At 34.7% G+C, this 19,187-nt stretch overlaps 1 protein-coding gene across 15 annotated transcripts in view; it reads left to right on the top strand.

Moving 5' to 3' along the window:
- Window positions 1-19,187, top strand: part of MEF2A (myocyte enhancer factor 2A) — a 143,771-nt gene that overhangs the window by 12,151 nt on the left and 112,433 nt on the right. For 6 of the 15 annotated variants that reach the window (XM_012438649.3, XM_012438644.2, XM_021674326.2 and 3 more), the window contains exon 2: window positions 9,489-9,570. The exons of 6 other annotated variants lie outside the window; for them this stretch is intronic. The gene's annotated coding sequence lies outside the window, so the exon portion shown is untranslated. Of the gene's footprint in view, window positions 1-8,925; window positions 9,571-19,187 lie in introns of those variants that run through there. 3 more of the 15 variants (XM_021674324.2, XM_064376244.1, XM_064376247.1) reach the window with 3 other exon arrangements.

The raw sequence follows: 19,187 nt of genomic DNA, 5'->3' as shown, positions 1-19,187 counted from the left end.
AGATACGATGTTATTCCTTGACTCTACACTTGTTATTGTGTTAAATAAGATGGCGCTAAATCTGTTTGGTAGCTAAAGTTAATTAGTTCTCCCTCTTTTATGCCTTTTATCTATTTTTTTAACTTGAGAAATTTAACATAAAGTTGGAATTGTGTAGAAGTTCTTTATGCTTGGTTTTTATAATTTAGTTGCTTAAAATATTTATTACCTGTGAACAGTTCTTTCCCTAGAAATAATAAGTAGTCTGTCAGTATTTTCTGTTGGGAGTAGAAATAGACTTAACATCGTTAGTCATTATACATTTCTTTTTGTAAAAATATCAACCAAAATTAAAGGGCATATTGGCTTTAACATCAGAATTCTATCATAATATAAATTAAAGCCTTTACTATTAATGACACAGCCTTGGAGTTATCCACATGGCTTTCAAATGGTGTTTAAAGGCAGTCAGTCTCTATACTCATCTGTCTGTCACTGGGACTTCATTTATGAGCTTTCTTTTCTTTTTCATAGTTTCCACAAGTCTTAATGACTTGACAGACTCATTATACCTTCATTTCCTTGTTTGATCATTTGCCAAAGCTGTTTCTTTTTATTGACTTCCCTTTTTTTTCTTTCAACTTGTAAATATGGATAGCCCCTAAACAATGGCCTGGACTCTGGTTCCCCCAAACCCTTCCTCTTTTGGACTCTGTCCCTTATCTGTTTCTCACTGTTCTAATGATTATTTCCATATTGTTGATTCTGAAATAGAAACATATGTAAGATATAGCTCTTTGCTTCTAGGAGTTAATAGCTTAGGGAGGGTAAAATCCCATTAATTTACTAAGTGATATGCAAATCTTACATACGGATTAGGAAGTTCAGGGAAGAAAGAGTTTGTAGGTGTTCAGAGGATGCTTCATGGAAGGATTGACATTTGAGCTAGATATCAAGTTTTAGTGTCAGAGTTGTGGAAAAAATACACCACAGAACAGTTTGAGCAAAAGAGCCAAAACAGAAAAAGAAGAGCTGCGTATTGGACACAGTTTGGCTAGATTGGAGAGTTTTTCAGAAGTAGAAGATGGTAAAGTGGGAAAGAGAGCTTGAGGCCAGATTGTAGTGCTGCTGGAATGTTCAGCAGTTTGAATTTTGTTCTTCAGGTTAAAAAAAAAACAACAAAACAAAACTGTTGACAGTTTTTAAGCTTGGAAGTGACCAAAGACTTCTTTAATATGCCCATATAAGATAATGAAGATCATGTGTATGTCCTTTCTAATTACTATTAACATTAATAATTATTAATAAAGCTTGGTGCCTTTTTAAAGAATAATGCTCAGGATACTTTTTAGAAAGCATAGTGGTAGGCTCATTCTTTGATGTTTGAAGGGAATTGGTAGGAATACACAGCTTTCAAGTGGAAGATTTGGGTAAAGATTGTTCTTTCCTCATTCTTCCTTGTATCCTATTTTCTTCTTGATTTCCTTTCCCAGGCCAGACTGTGCTATCCTTGAAAAGTGGATTCCTTCTAATTAGTAGCTTTTATCTTTTGAAATCTGATAGTATTTTTTCTGCCTTACTGTATTGTTCATATTTGACCTTATGCTAAGGTAGTAGATGTATACACACTGCATTGAAGGTTTTTATGCTTGTCTTATTTCTTCTTGTATTCTCTTGATGTAGCATCTCAGTAAAAATATAGTAAATGAATCTTTTAAATTGCTGTCTTACTAATGTCTTACTAATCAGGATTTTACACTTTGCAGGGTTGTTATTGATGTAGGATTTGGACTGAGCTAAGGTTTTGAAATAATGGCTTTAAAGTCATCTCTATAGCTCTGCTGGTCTGTATCAGTAGTTGTCAACTTTTTTCTGCTGTGAGATACAGTAGGTAAAAGTTTGACATGCATGATGCATTCCCATGACTTTTATAGCAGAGAGGTATAGTATTATATTAATTTATAATTGCTACAACCATCCTGGGATATGTTGTAGATACAACAGTAGGTATTATGCAGTTCTTATGACAGTGGCTATAAATTGCCCCAGTTCTCTTCCATGGAAGAAAGTATATCATAATGTAAGCAAAGGGATGCTATGAGAATAATCTGAAAACACTCATTTTTCTTTTAAGATTCAAACTAATACTTTAGGAGTATCACATTACTTGTGAGAGAACTCCCAAGTTATTATGATGTTCGTCTGTCAAATTAGCTGTAAGACTTTTTGGAATTTTTATTTTCCATTAGTTCAGGTGCTTTTTGTTTGTTTTAGATAGATAGAACGCTATTTCAATATAGATTGGATTGGTAGTCAGGACTATACACCTGTATTCTATTTCATTTCTATGAGCTTTAGAGTTTGCATTCTTAGAACATCCTCTGAGGCTTCTTCTAGTTCAGAACTTTAGGAAGTTGGTGAATATCATGAATAGAGCATCCAAATGTTTTCTACATTCTGGTTAAAAGCCTTATTAATATGGAAAGCTGTTTGACAGACTTGGCAACTTTACCAGATTGTTTAACCAAAATGATGCATATTTGACCATTATGTGAAGTGCAGAAGATGACATTTTAAAGTGTTCCTATTTTTAAACTTTGGTTTGTGTGTGCTGCTTGTTATAGGTGCCTGGGTGGTTGAGGACAGTAAAAGTGATGGATTCCAGTTACCATATGCCTGAGGAGGATACACACACACGTGTGTGTGTGTGTATGTATATATATATATGACCTGATATATAATAGGTTAATAATAGGGTGATTTACAATGTTCAGGTCATATATATATATCCTATTATTAACCTCTTGTATTGGTGTGGTACATTTGTTACAATTGAGGGCTGATACATTATTATTAACTAAGTCCGTAGTTCACATTAGGGCTCACTCTGTGTTGTACAGTTCTGGTGCCATTTTTCTACTTCTTAAAATTCTTCCTTCAGTATTTCTTGGATTGCAGGCCTGCTGTTAAAAGATTGTCTCAGCTTTCATTTGTTTGAAATGTCTTTATGTCCCCTTTATCTGTGAAGAATATTTCTGCTTTATATAAATTTTAGTTTACAGGGTTTTTTTTTTTCTTTCTAGCACTTTACAGGTATAATTCCTCTGTTTTAAACTTGTTACCTTGTTGCATTACTTTTGACAAGGAGTCTGTGGTAATTTTTTTATTTTTATTTTTATTTTTTGTGAGATGGAGTCTTGCTCTGTTGCCAGGCTGGAGTGCAGTGGTGTGATCTCAGCTCACTGCAACCTCCAGCTCCTGGGTTCAGGCAATTCTCCTGTCTCAGCCTCCCGAGTAGCCGGACTACAGATGTGCACCACCATACCCAGCTAATTTTTGTATTTTTAGTAGAGACGGGGTTTCATTATGTTGGCCAGAATGATCTTCATCTCTTGACTTTGTGATTCACCTGCCTCGGCCTCCCAAAGTGTTGGGATTACAAGCGTGAGCCACCACGCCCTGCTGGTAATTCTTAACCTCTGTGTGTAATGTGTCCTTCCACTTCTTTGGCTTCTTGTAAGATTTACTCTATATGACTGGATTTCAGCAATTTATTATTATGTGCCTTGGTGTGGTTTCTTTGTACTTAATCTGCTTTTATGTATACTGAGTTTCTTGAAGATGTGTGTTCAGTTTTCCTCAAATTTGGAAATATTTTGGCCCTATGTCTTCAGATATTTTTGTTTTCCCTTCCTTCTGCAACTCCAATTACACTATTTTTAGATTGCCCTTGATATTCTTACAGGTTCTTGATGATCTGTTTTTGTTTTGTTTTGCTGTTTTTGCTATTTTTACATCTTCAATTTTGTGATCATCTTTTCTGCAGTTTAAGCTACTGTTAATGCCATCCAGTTACTTTTTTGAGCTATTGCATTTTTCATGTTTAGAAAATCCATTTTATTCTTTTAAAAATCATTTTCTTTTTTGTTCCTTTAAAAAATCCTTTAACATATTTATAATATTTTGAAGTTTATGCATTTAAAGACATCCTCTCTTGCTTCTGGGTGTCTTTCTTTTTATCAGATTTCCCCCTTAGTGGTGTGGGTCACACATTTCATCATTTTCTTATGTTTAGTGAGTTTGATTGACTCCTGGACACTTACCACACTGTTGTCTAGATTTTCTTGATTTCCTCTGAAGATATTTTAATTTTGTTTTGGCTGACTGATAAATTTTTTGCAGACATGTATGAACCTTTTGAGCTTGCTTTTACACTTTGGGCAGTTCTAGTGTAGCCTTTACTGTAGGAGTAGGTTAGCACTTGAAGGTGCAGCTGCATCATTTTCTACTGATTGCCCATGTTTCTCTGGGTGAAACTTGAACATTCTCAAGTCTTCTGTAATCTTTGGGGATTTTTTTTTTTATTATTATACTGCTTTCTGATCATTGTTCTTTGCCTGGCCTTGTGACTTTCACTTTATTCAGTCACACATTCAGTGAAAAACTGTAGAGCTGTGTTGTTAAGTGTGGTAGCCATTAGCCATATGTGGCTGTTGAGTGCTTGAATTATGGTTATTCTGAATTTAAATGTGCTGTATGTGCAAAACACACTTTTATTAGTCTGTTTGCATTGCTGTAAGGGAATACCTTAGACTGGGTAATTTATAAAGAAAAGAGGTTTATTTGGACTCATAGTTCTGCAGATGTACAAGAAGCATACTGCTGGCATCTGCCTCTAAATGAACGTGTCACGAATGTTACAGTCATGGTGAAAGGCAGAAGGGGAGCAAGCTTGTCACATGGTAAGAGAAGAAGCAAGAGAGAGGCAGCAAGAGAGAGTGGGTAGGGCGAGGTAACATACTCTTGAACAACCAGATCTTGTGTGAACTCAGAGCGAGAACTCACTCATTGCCAAGAGGAGGGCACAAAGTAATTCATGAGAAATCTGCCCCCATGATGCAAACACCTCTCACTAAGTCCCACCTCCAACATTGGGGATTACATTTCAACATGAGCTTTGGGTTGGGACAAATACCCACTCATATCACATAGACTGAATGTTAGGGATGTAGATGAGGAAAACATATATAAAAATTTCACTTTTTAAATATCAGTTGCATCCTGAAGTAATAATATTATGAGTATATTGGGTGGTATACATTGTATTAAAATTAATTTCACCTTTTTACTTTACAATGTGGTTACTAGAAAATTAAAAATTACGTTTTAGGTTCATATTATTTTGTCAGTCCTGCTCTAGAATCCCTCTGCAGGTTTCAGGAGCACTTTCTCTCCTGAGTACCATCATTTTTTGCTAATCTGTTCCACAAATTTCCACTGCCTCGGACTTCCTGAATTTTTATTTGTCTTTTGTACTCAGTGAGTCCTCCATTTTCTTCTTGGCTTCCCTTCCTTGCACTGTTGTCCTGACTGTGCATCCAAGCATTTGTAGGGGACACTTTGTCTTTTTCCAGGCCTCACAGTGCTGAGCTGCTTATTGTCTGATGTTTTAAAATTGTAGTTTTATATGTTTATCAGTTTCCTAGTTTAGTTCAATGGGAGAGCATGTTTGATACCAGTTACTACATCATGGCTGGTAACAAAAATCTTAAGGCATGAGGGGATAGGTGCCTATATGAGTTCAACCTCATTTGAATTAAAAATACCCATTGCAGCAACTCCTAAATTTTGATTACAAATGAAATTCGTAATTTTGTGAGTTTCATTTTGGATTGACTTAAGAACTGTTTGTTTTCATATATAAACTTTTGTTTTCTTTGATACTGCATTATGCTCAGTACAGAAGCATCCAGTGAAATTTTGATAGTTTTCAAATGTAAGATACTACAAATAGTTTGAATGCTGGTTAAAGTCATTTCATTTAATCATTCTTACTAGTATGGAAAACTGGAAGCTAAGTAAGTTAAACCGTGGTATGAAACATGATATTCAACACTTAAATGTCCATGAAATGATAATGCTTCAAAGGTCTTGTTTCTTTCAGTATTACCTTTTATAAAAAAAGGTGTTTTGTTTTGTTTTGTTTTGTTTGTAATCACCTATTGTTTGAGATAGGAAAATAACAAATTATTGTTTTTTGTACTCTTTCATACACCACTCACCACAGGTTACTTTGCCTCCGGTCACCAAAATGTGTGTGAGGATTTCCCATAAAGCAGTTCACCAGTGGACATCAGTTGGATTTACTATAATTGACTTCAATTCTGTTGATATCTACCTGGAATGGCATCATATCCTACAGGTTTGAGGGCTTAGCCTGACAAGACTGGCCCACTTAGTATGTCAGTTGCAAGTCCCTGGTTGTGACCTGTACTTCTGACCAATTGGTTATAAATCAGGGGTTCTTAGTACCCCTTTTTCTGATTTGATTAATTTGCTAGAGCAGCTCACAGAACTCAGGGAAACACTTTACCTTGTACCCATTTTTTATTAAAGGGTATTTATAAAATAAATGACCAATTGGAAGAGATGCATAGGGCAAAGTGTATAGAAAAGGGCACAGAGCTTCCATCCTCTTATCTGTCATGTTACCATCCAGTAACCTCCACATGTTCAGCAATCTGGAAGTGCTCCAAACCCTATCCTTTTGTTTTTTTTTGTTTTGTTTTGCTTTTTTTTAAGGGTTACCTAGGCATGATTGATTATATCATTGACCATTGGTGGTCAACTCAACTTTCAGCCTCTCTCCCCTTCCTAGCAGTTGGGGGTTGGGGCTGAAAACATCAACCCTCTATTCATGCCTAGGTCTTTCTGATGACCAGCACACATATTGAAGCTACCTAGGGCCTCTAGTCACTTGTCATTTCACTTAACACTGGCAGAAAGCAAGTATATATTTCTTACTACATCATGTTATTCCTATCCATGTGATTTGTGTGGTGTTATATAATTTTAGTTCTGGTAATTGTCATCTAGAAACTTTAAATATATTTTAAAGGGTATTGTGAAATTATCAGCAATTGCAAATATTTCACAGAAGGTACCTACCTGTTACTTATGTGATGTGTATGATACATAGGTATTGATGTGCAGTGTATATTTGAACCTGCTCAAATGTACTGGTCCTCTGAGACTGAGATTTGCTTTGCTGTCTTGAATCTATTGCTATAGGAGGCGTTCATTTTTTTCCTCCTCCCTTTATTCAACAAAAGCACCTACTGAATTCTGGTTATGTATAGCAGTTAAAAACATTCCTGGATTCTAACGCTGGCTTCACCACTTTACTAGCTGTATAACCTTGGGAAGTCGCTTCTTTAGTGTGTTTGCATTGCCTCTGGAGGATAGTAATGGGGTAATAATGAGGTTGTTGTTGGCATTACATCAGGTAATGACATGTAAAGCAATTAGTATGCTGATTAGCATATGATAAGTACTCAAGTATTACTGCTGCTCCTGTAGTTGTTGTTATTGCATTAGGCTTTCCCTTGATACATTGTCTATAATTTTAATCTTTTTTCTCCGACAGTACTTCTTTCCCTGCTTAATTTTTTTTTTCTCATTAAGGACTTTCCCACCAACCTACCACATATACTATATATTCCTTATCCACGTTGTACTGTAGGTCTCCCCACTAGAATGTAAGCTCTGTAAAGTCAGGAATTGGGATAAGGATTTATTCCTAGCACCTAGAAAAGTGCCTGGAATATGTTTGATACTTAGTAAATATTTTCCAAATGAATTATATTGATTCGTGGGCCAGATGTTGACTAGATATTGGGGATATAAAAATGAACAAAGTACAAAGTTCCTTCTTTTAAAAAAGCATATGGTATAGTAGCAGAGACTCATACTTGTACAACTGATTACGGTAATTTTACCCCCGGAAGTGATGGTGATAGTTAAGGTGTACTGAGGATGGTGTCACAGAACGTGTCGTGGAACTGGACATTTGATCTATAAGAGACAAAGGAGAAAGTTATTTCCAGGTGGAGGAAAAAACAAAGTTAAAGAGCTTGACAGTTTTGGCAGTGGCTTGTTGTCCAGGTTAACAATGTTTGTCAATGGGTAGTAGAGGGAGATAGGGATAGCAGTTAGAGGTCCAGGTTGTCTTCCTTTTAGATGGACAGAAGCAATGGGATTTGAAGTTTCAATATATGAAATTTGATGATAACTGACTCAGCACTAACATTTTAGTTTAGTTTTTTTTTTTGAAAGTGTGTTTCATTAGAGATTATTGTAAAAGAACTATAAAAACTTGATTTTTTACAATATTGTCTTTTAGAAACTACTTGAAAACTAAGTACAAAATACATCATTAGTAACAGTACATTTATAGAATTGAGGAATACATTTTGATATGAAAATATGTACTATTATGTATAACTATCAAATTCGTGTTTAATCACTTGTTTGCCATAGGCCAAATAGCTAAATTTTAGCTTCACTTTGAATTATTGTATTTTAGAAGTTGGTAGTGTAACTACGTTTGAGGAATCTTTTTCTTTTCTGTGTTTTAGTACAATTCGATTAAATGCTGAAATTGGCATTTTAAAGCAAGCGCCTTTTACCTTTGCAGAAAAAAGGCCATGTTTATGTGTTTTTATATCTTTTAAAGTTTCAGCTTTTAATACTTAATTTGTTAATGTAAAAAGATTACTTGGCAGTTTGTGTTTTCCCCCCCTCTAGAGGAGGTGTCCATTTCCAAATACAAAATCAGTGTCATAGTAATACTGCTGAATCAGATTCAAAAGATTGGTGTTTCTGTGGAGAAATTATCATTTTCGTTTGATGAAATGGATTTACCTGGGGATTAGTTGACTCACCTGATCATGCAATTCTAAATTATTGTATTAGCATCATAATTGATCCTGGCCAATAGGAGTGAGGAGAGGGATAGCTTTCCTTTTTCTACCAAAATGTCCTGCTCTATCTTCAAGCAAGAATGTAGTAGGACTGGATTATTCTTTATGCACCTAATTCATTGAGCAGTGTTCACTAGTGTTTCTTTATTAATGTGAATTATAGACAGTCTTTTTCTATTCATGTTTGTCATTTTGTGTTAATTTCATTGTTCCCTTTAAAAGATAGCTAGCTATTGAAAAGTACAAATATACACATTGTATTGGAATACAGGTATTTTATGGTGATAATAAATAACTGTTTCACAATTTTCTTGATGAAAACAATATGGTGAACATTTTAAACTATTTAAAACAATTTTAGTTTACTGAAGCTGGTGAGTTCAATAGGCTATACACACAATATAGATAAACATAAAGGATAACATATAATACAGACATAGGAAAATGGGACCTAGGAAACCAGTTTTTGAATCTTGCAATGCAAAAAATATTACTGAACATTCAAGTAATACTTCCTGAAGAAAAAAGATTCATAACAATAGAAACACTTAGTTGGCTAACATTTTGTTTTGGTTTATCCCAAATAAAACAAATGACTTTTAAAAATTGAATTTTCATTTAACAATATTTAGAGCTTTCTGGTAGGAATGGTGTTGAATGCTAGAATTTTGTAATGATTAAATATATATTTAATTCATTTTTGGAGTCAAGAACAATAACCCATCTCAAATTTTTTTCTTTTTTAAGGAATCACATTTTGTGAAAAAAGAACAAAGAATTTTGTGCAAGATCCTATCTAAGTGCACTTTTTGCTGATACTTCATTCCTAGTAAGATACATTTTCTATGTTAACAAGTAAATACAGTGGAAATTATTTCAACAATCAGGCTGTTCTTGTGAGATTGAATGGTAGTTATTTTAGAGGTTTTTTTGGGGGGTCAGGGAGGCTTAATTTAGACCAGTTAAGGAAGTATGTAAAATTCAGTTGAAATGCATAATATTGTGTAGTGGCAGTTTTTTTAATATTTTGTCTGATGCTGTGAGATAATTGCAGATTTTTTCATCTTTTATACTTCTTCCATATTCTGTATCAGTTAACCTCTGTTTGAAGAAAGAAGAAAAAAAAATTAAGTAGTTGGTATTTACTGAGACAGTAAATAGGATGAAGGGATGGTTGGGGGACATGAGTTAAACGAGCCGAGGAAAGATTTTCAAGTGAAAGATGACGTGGACATGTCTAGCCATATCTCATGAAGCGTGGGAAAGGTCAAATAGAAAAAGCAAATTTTAGAGGATCTTTTAGAAATGTGGACATTTTTAGTGACTTTGAATTTACTGCCTTAAATTATGGGTTTGTATTTGCAAAGTTTGGGAGATTATTTTGATTAAAAATATTAAATTGGCTTAGGTTAACATTCACAGTATGTCAGTTAGATGTGTAGTCCTCAAAAGTTTTCATGAGTGAAACCCTACCTGAATTCTACCTTCTACTTAAAATGGAAAGGAAGTGAATTATATTAGTGCTAGAATATTTAAAAATAAGTAATTTTGAAAAATGTTCGGGGATGTTCTTCAGTGTGTTATAATAAGTTAACATTAGCATTTTAAATATTAGGTATCATTGATCAAGCCTGATGATTATGTCATTAAAAATCTTGGAAAAGATATCTCAAAAATTTTTCTTTTGTTCATTTCAGGAATACTTTTGCTAATTCACATAAGTCTAAATTTTTTTCTTGAATAATTAAATGGTAGAAAGAAGTCACAATTTACAAATTTACAAAAATTATTTCTTTGTTAAAATATTCCAACATCAGCTTCATATGGCTGTTTATTTTTCTTGTTATAACTTGACTGAAGAACAGCCCATTTAATGATTGGTAATCTTTAGGGGACTAGGAGAAAAGGGACTGCTTATCCAACTGATGCAAAGTACCTTCAGTTTAAAACTTGTGTAGGTGGGAGGGGAATAGTGGAGTTTAATTCTCATTTAAAAATATAAACCTTAGTCAGTCTTCTGTAAATCTTTTTTTAAAATTTTCTCATTATTACACTTGGCCCTCTGTATCCATAGTTTCCTCATCTGTTGACCAACCGTGGATAAAAAATAGTCTATACTTCAAAACAATAAAAAATAATAATACACCAATAAAAAATTTTACATTGCTTTAGATATTCTGCATAGTTTTCTAGAGATGATTCAAAATATGGGAGGATTTGTGTAGGTTGTATGCAAATACCACACCATTTTATATAAGGGACTTGAGTGGCCTTGGATTTTGGTATCCATGGGGGATCCTGGAACCAATTTCCCACTCCATAGATACTAAATGAGGATTTTATTTACATTTCTCACCTGTTTGTTTTGTTCATTAACTGCTGGAAACTGGGTCATATGATCTAAAGTACTCATACCCATAGCTAAGAAGTCTGCACTTTCTCTGAACCTCAGTGATGGCTGTGGGAGTAACTTCAGATGTTATATTTTGAGTCATGATGAAATTTTAGGGAATCCTCTATGCTGCTTCCTCTACTGTTCTCTAAGGATGTAGACAGTGTCTTATTCTTCATGATGGGCCTTCTATGATTCTATGGATTGTGCCTGAGTTAATAACTACTTGCTTAGGAGTTACTCTTGAGTATTTAGATTGGAAATGCTCTTTCTTTTTGAATAGACTCATATGTTAACTGGCGAACCTCAGATTAGAGATTTCCCTTACAATTCTGCTGGAGTAGAAATTGGAGGTTTGTCATTGGGATTAGAATTTCTCCTGGTTTTCCTTCATGTCTTAGAACTGCTTTGGACTATATTACATTTAGGTCAGTGATCCATTTTGAGTTAATTTTTGTATATGGTGTGAGGTAAGGGTTGAGGTTTATTTATTTGAATATAGATATCAAATTGTTCCAGCAGTTTTTTTTTGAAAAGATTGTGTTTTTTCCTTGTTGAATTATGGCACCATTGTTAAAAATTAATTGGCTGTTATGTGTGGGTCTGTTTCAGGACTCTGTTCTGTTCTGTTGATCTATATATCTGTCCTTATGACAGTGCTTCACTGTCTTGATTACTGAAGCTTTATAATACATCTTAAAATCTGGTAACGTAAAACTTCTAAATTTGTTCTATTTCAAAGTTGTTTCTTCTGTTCTGGATCCTTTTTATTTCTTTCTATGTAGTTTAGAATCAGCTTGTTAATTTCTACAAAAAAAGGCCTAATGGGATCTTGATTATGAATGTTTTTACCCTAGAGATCAATTTGGGAGAATTGACCTCTTAAGGATATTGAATCTTACTAATGGTGTGAACTTGGTACCTCTGTTCATTTAAGTCTTTACTTTTTCTCAGCAGTGTCTTGTAGTTTTCAGTGTAAGGGCTTACACATATTTTGTTAAATTTGTCTCTAATTATTTTATAGTTTATGTTATTATAAATGGGAATTTAAAAGAATGTCAGTTTCCAATTGATTGTTGCTAGTATACAGAAATAGGATTTATTTTTATATAAAACTTTATGATTTGTAATATTGCCAAATTATTAGTGCTAGTGGCTTTTTTGTAGATTTCTTCAAGTAGTTTGTATAGATCATTATCTTCTCTGTGAATAAAGACTGTCTTACTTCCTCCTTTTAAATGTATAAACATTTTATTTCTTTTGCTTGCTTTATTACACTGGCTAGTAGTCCCAGTGCATTGTTGAATGGAAATGATGAGAACTAACATTCTTGCCTTTCTTCTGTTCTTAGGTGGAAAACTTTGAGTTTTTCACCAGCTCTTGGTGAGAGGGTTTTTGGTTTTGTTTTGTTTTGTTTTTTTCTTTTTCATGAATATGTGTTGAATTTTGGTCAAGTGTTTTTTCTGCATCTATTGATATGGTCACCTACCTCTCCTCCTTTTTGCCCATGTATGTGGTCAATTGTCTTGAATTTAAATATTGAACCAACCATTCATATATTCTTAGGATAATTCTCACTTGGTCATGTTGTTACACTCTTTGTATATTGCTGGATTCACTTGCTAAAATTGCATTGACTCCTTTTAAAAAAGTCTACATTCATAGAAGGCATTGGTTTGTAGTTTTTGTCTGTTTTTTTTTTGCGTCTGACAGGGTAATGCTGGTCTCATAGAATGAGTTACATTTTCTTGTTCTTGAAGAGTTTGCATAGAATTGATGTTATTTCTTCTTTAGGTGTTTGGTAGAATGCACTAATGAAGACCTCTGGACCTGGAGGTTCTTTGTGGGAAGGTTTTAAACTCTTAGCCGCGGTGAATCTGCATAGGTGTGCAGCAACCTCAGTTCTTGCTTTCTCAGAAGAAAGAATTCAACTGAGGGGCATAAGGCAGAAGGAGAGACTGGGGCAAGTTTTAAAGCAGGAGTGAAAGTTTATTAAAAAGCTCTAGAGCAGAAATGAAAGGAAATAAAGAACACTTGGAAGAGGGCCAAGCTGGCCACTTGAGAGACTGGTGTGTGGTTTGACCTTTGACTTGGTTTTATATGTTGGCATCCTTCTGGGGTCTTGTGTCCCTTCTCCCCGATTCTTCCCTTGAGGTGGGCCGTCTGCATTCACAGTGGCCTAGCACTTGGGAGGGAAGCCTGTGCAGTGTGTTTACCAAAGTTTTGGGCAGGCTTACTTGAGGCATTCTTCTCTTACTAGTCGAGTGTCCTTAGCAGTTCATATACCAGTTAAATGCCACCATTTTGCCTTTTATTGCGCATGCTTGAGCCCACTCATCCAACTCTGAGGTGTTAGAGGGAAGCTGCCGATCACCAGCTTCAGGTGTGTTCTATCTGTTGGGAGACTGCCTTTCACTGGAGTGGGCTGCAACCAATTCTTATTTTAGAGAGACAGTTTAACAGTCTCCTGACCATCACCTGGTGGTTACCTGACATTCTGTGTGTGTGTGTGTGTGTGTGTGTGTGTGTGTGTAGGGGCGGGGGACTTCTGCCCTGCTCATGTCTGACTACCTACCTACTGTAACAAAACTATGAATTCAATTTCTTGAATTAATATAGGGCTACTTGGATATGTAATTCATGTTAATTCTTGTAAAATAAGTTTTAGTTCTTTATTTTTTAAGGAATTTGTCAATTTTATGTAAGTTGTCTAATTTATTGGCATGAAGTTGTATTTTAGAATCCCTATTCTTTTACATTTGAAGGATCTGTAGTGATATCCCCCCTTTTGTTCCTGATACTTGGAAACTTTCCAAAGAGTATTTAATCTTTTAATTTTCCTTTGTCCTGCATCTTACAAGTTAGTAAGGTTGTGTGTTCATTTATATGGAGTTCAGAGTATTTTAAAATTTCCATTGTGATTTTTTTTCCTTGACCCATGTAATTTTCAAATACTTGGTTAATTTTCCAGATTTCTTTCTCTTACAGGTTTCAGGTTTCTAATTTAAGTCTACTGTAGTTCAAGAACATACTTTGTGTGATATAAGTTCTTGTGAACTTGTTAAGATTTATTATAAGGCACAGTTGTAGTCTGTTAGTAATTTTTTTTTAAAGACAGTCTCACTCTGTTACCAAGACTGCAGTGCAGTGGAACAATCTTGGCTCACTGCGACCTCCACCTCCTGGTTTAAGCAATCCTCTCACTTCAGCCTCCTAATTAGCTGGGACTATAGACAAGTGACCATCACACCTGGCTATCTTTTTTAAAAATTATTTTTGGTAGAGACAGGGTTTTGCCATGTTGGCCACGCTGGTCTCAAACTGCTGACCTCAAGTGATCTGTCTGCCTTGGCCTCCCAAAGTGCTGGGATTACAGGTATGAGCCACCATGCCCAGCCAGTGTACATTTAACAAGAAAAATGTGTTGAGTAGAGTTCTAAAAAAGATAATTAGGTCAAATTGGTTGATAGTGTTCTTTAAGACTTCTGTGTTCCTTTTGATTTTCTATTTGTTTTCAATAATTTCTCGGAGAGGAATGTTGAAATATTCAACTTTAATTGAGGATTTGTTTTTTCTTTTTACTGGTGCATGTATTTGGAAGCTCTGTTATTATTAAGTCCATGCGTAATTAGGGTTTTTATATTTTCTTGATGAATTAGGTCTTTATCTCTGTTTAATGTTGTGAAATAGTTTGTGAAATAGTTTGTATAGTTTCTGACAAAAAGTCTGCTGCTGTTCTTACCTTTTGTTCCCTGTATCTAAGTTTTCTATTTTCTTTGGCTGCTTTTAAGACTTTATTATTGGCTTTTAGTAATTTGATTATGATGGGCTTGTTTGGTTTTCTTTGTGATAATGCTGCCTAGATTTTTTAGTTAATTTTTTAAAAACCAAATGTGGAAATGTTTTGGCCACTATTTCTTCAAATATCCCACTTGCCCCAGGTTTTTCTTTTTGTTCCCCCTGTAATTTTAGTTACGCATTTGAAATACTGTCTCTCTTGGCACTGATACTGCTCTTGTTTTTTGTTCTTTTCTTTCTCTCTGTGCTTTATTGGTTGGTTGATAGTACCATGTCTTCAAATTCACTGATCTTTTCTTCTGCAATGAATAATCCCATCCAGGGTGTTTTTAATTTCTGAAAATCATTTTTCATCTTTGGAATTTTTATTTCTTCCATTATTCTCCTCCTGTTCTTATTTTTCCTTACCTTCTGTAACATACCAAGTTTATTTATAATCATTTTTTTAATGCCTTCGTTAGTTCGTTAACTTTATCATTTCTGGATCTCTTCATATTGATTGACTTCTTATTATGTGGGCCACATTTTTTTGCCTCTTCTCATTCCCTGTAATGTTTGGATATTGGACATTGTGGTTTGACATTGTTGTGTGAAGGGTTTTTTTTTTTTTTTGTATCTTCTACATAGTGTTGGACTTTGATTTTATACATAGATAAGTTAGTATCAGCTGAATCTTTTTGAGATCTTTTTGTTTCAGCTTGTCAGTGTTGGTCCAGAGCAGCCTTTATCATGGGGTTAATTTGCTGCCCATTACTTCTGAGGATTATTTTCAATTCAAAGTAATCCCAATCAATATTCCAAAAATTTTGTTAGTTTGTCTGTTTATGTGTTGTGTTGTTTTTGTTTTTTGAGACAGTCTTGCCTTGCTCTGTTGCCCATCCTGGAGTACAGTGGTTTGATCTCTGCTCACTGCACCCTCCTCCTCTCAGGTTCAAGCGGTTCTCCTCCTTCAGCCTTCCAAGTAGCTGGGACTACAGTCATGCAACACCACGCCCAGCTATTTTTTTGTATTTTTAGTAGAGACGGCGTTTTGCCATGTTGGCCAGGCTGGTCTCGAACTCCTGGCCTCAAGTGGTCTGGCTGCCTCAGTCTCCCAGAGTGCTGAGATTACAGGTGTGAACCGCTGCATCCTGCCTTTCTTCCACTTTTAAAGATGTGTTTACTTTGAGCCCACCCAGATAATCCAACTTAATTTCCCTATTTTAAGGACAAATGAGTAGCAACTTTAATTCCATCTGCAACCTTAATTCTCCTTTTCCGTGTAATATAACATATTCATAGGTTCTGGTGATTTAGGATGTTGTTATCTTCCCGGCATAATTATACTGCCTGTCACAACTTTGAAAGTTGAACTGTATGTGCAAGGTGGACGTCCAAGCCACCAACAATGTTGAAAGCTTAGATTTGTTCAGCACATTTACAGACATTACATGTTCTTTTTTACGCCTGAAAGGTAAACCTAGTACATAAAGCATGAACATATAAATTGGTATGCTTTTTTGTAGGATTCTTGGCTCAGGGCCTAAGGAGCTTTACGGTACTTTTTAGATTCTCACAGGTTTAAAAAAAAAAGAGGCCAGGTACAGTGGCTCACGTCTGTAATGCCACCACCTTGGGAGGCCCATCTCTACAAAAACTACAAAGCCTCATATCTACAAAACAGTTAGCCAGGCATGGTGGCATGTACCTATAGTCACAGCCACTCAGAAGGCTGAGGCAGGAGGATCATTTGAGATTGGGAGGCAGAGGTTGCAGTGAGTCAAGATTGCACCCTTTGTTATGTTTTAAAGGAAATTGTGTGGCCTTCTTTTTCAAGCTTAAGTAGTCTTGAAAGAGAAGATCAAAGTGGAAGAACTTTCTCCATTAAAAATTTATATATATCGACAGTCATTAACTTCATGAAGCCACCTGGAAAAGGGTCCATGTGTACATGGACACTTGCTTTATGACAAAATGCACACTTTAGGAGGGAAAGAATTATTCAATAAATGGTCCTGGAACAACTGATAATCTATATGGAAAGAAATGACTTATGTTCCATACCAACTCGAAAAATCAGTTTAAGAATGATTTGTATATTTCAACATGAAAGACAAAACTGAAACTTTTGGAAGCTAGTATAGATGAACAGGTTCATGCTCTTTGGACAGGAAAATATTTCTTAAAAAAATCAAAACTGCAAATATTAAAAAATTTATAAGTTTGACAATCTTAAATTTAAGAAATTTTTTTTTTTGCGAAGTCACCATCAAGAAAGGAGAGGCAAGCCAGAGTGGAGACGATATTTGCAGTACCTTGAACAGACAAAAGACATGTATCAGAATAGTCAAAGCACTTCGACAAATCAATGTGACAGAGACAATCCAATAGAAAAATAGGAAAGAGACATGAAAAATATTTCACTAAAGAAATTCAGATATTTAAGAAACATGGAAAAAATGCTTAAGCTTATTAATAATCTGGGAAATGCAAATTAAAACTGAGGCTCCATCATACGCCCACTAGAATGGCTGAAATTTAAAAAAAAAGGGATTTATAGTAGAAGTTTTTGAGAGGATGTTAGGTTTTGGGAACTCAACCACTTTAGGAAACAGCTTGACATTTACATACCCTGTGACCCAGTAATTTCTTTTCATGGATATACCCTTGAGTAATGCATGTACATGTATGCGGAGAGATGTATTAAAGAACATTGGCAGCTATTTGTAATAGCCTCACACTCAATTCGATGTTCCTCATATTTGGCTACATAAATAAAATCATGATACATTCATACAGTGGAGTACTTTACAGCTGTAAAAATGGAAGAACTACCGCTACTGATAAATATCACAAATAAAATGTTTCTGAAAGGAAGCCAGAAATCACGTTACATGTGATTCCACTGATATAAAAACAAAACATGCAAAAAGAAAACAGGTAAAATAAGCTATGATGTTTAGGGATCTGTGCTTCTGCCATGAAACAGAAAATAAATAACAACAACAAAACCCACAAGAGAGTTGCTACCACAATAATTAGGAAAATAGTTGAATCTTAGATGTGGTGAAGGAGGGATTTAATAATTGTTGAGAAGTAGTGGGTGATTTCAGGAGTGCTCCTGTTCTCTTAGATCTGAATTGTAACTTGAGTTTGTAATTCTCAAATTGTGAATTTTTGTTTTATGTATTTTTACATCTCTGATACATACTCAGAATCATAATTGACTGAATAAATATTGATAAGGTTAGACCTACAGCAGCATTTTTTACAGGTTTGATTCAGATGATATGAAGTTAAAAGGTTTTAATATATTTGATATTTGAATCATGTGTAGAACTGAGATTACTTCTAGTAATATAATTCATCTTTATGTATCATTTAATTATTTGTTAAACTTTTTTTCCAAGTAGTTACGACATCCTGAGAAGTATTGAAAATAGGCATAAGTATCTGCATTTTACAAATGAGCATTAATTTGAGAGTGAGTTGTTGGTGGTAGAGGATTGGAATCTCATTTTCATTTCTGTGCCTTGCCTTGCCGTATTTTTTATTTTTCTTGCATGTCCCATGTGAAGACAGGGCATCATTCTTTATGTAGGTGTAATTAATCTGAGAATGAAAGACCATGTGTGGAGGGGCTTTCCTCTTAACAGGGACAGTTTGAGAGTGCCCATTTCCACTTGAGAGTTGAAGACAAGTTGGCTTTCTAATGATTTTCATAATATTGTGCTTATCTCTAAGGAGTTCAAGGTGCCCTGTGGTTATATCTGCAATTCTTACGATTTCCTGTAGGAGTTTTGAGCCATAGTCTTGCTGTGCTTTGTAGAAATGATTTGAGACAGTAAAAGACGTGAATCACTGAAAATCAAATTATGACACATTGGTATATTTGATATATTTTACAGACTGGTCATCCAGATAAAAATTTTGAAGTTACATTTTTTTTTTTTAGTCAGTAGTTTGGATGATTTACCATGATCAACTAATGGTTTATGTAGTTTTAAAATAATTGTATGTCCTGTTTAAGGAGGCCCAACTTAAAAAATCTTTCGACTCCTTCTGAAGTTAAGTGAAGGAAGTGATTCTTGACATTACAAAAAAATTACTTACAGCTTTAATCAAATTTGGTTAATTTCACCGTGAATGTAAGGTATTTACACTATATTTGCTATTCATTTTGTAAAACATGTTGCATATTTCACTAATAGGAATAGAGTCTAATAGTAATAGGCTGTGAACAGTTTACCCCTAATCTTTTATTTTTCAACATTCAG

The sequence above is a fragment of the Aotus nancymaae genome, unplaced genomic scaffold (assembly GCF_030222135.1).
Source record: "Aotus nancymaae isolate 86718 unplaced genomic scaffold, 86718_ANA_hifiasm-v0.15.2.pri h1tg000014l, whole genome shotgun sequence".
NCBI lineage: Eukaryota > Metazoa > Chordata > Mammalia > Primates > Aotidae > Aotus > Aotus nancymaae.
Note: the sequence above shows the minus strand (reverse complement) of the source record. Positions and strands in the feature narration are given on the sequence as shown.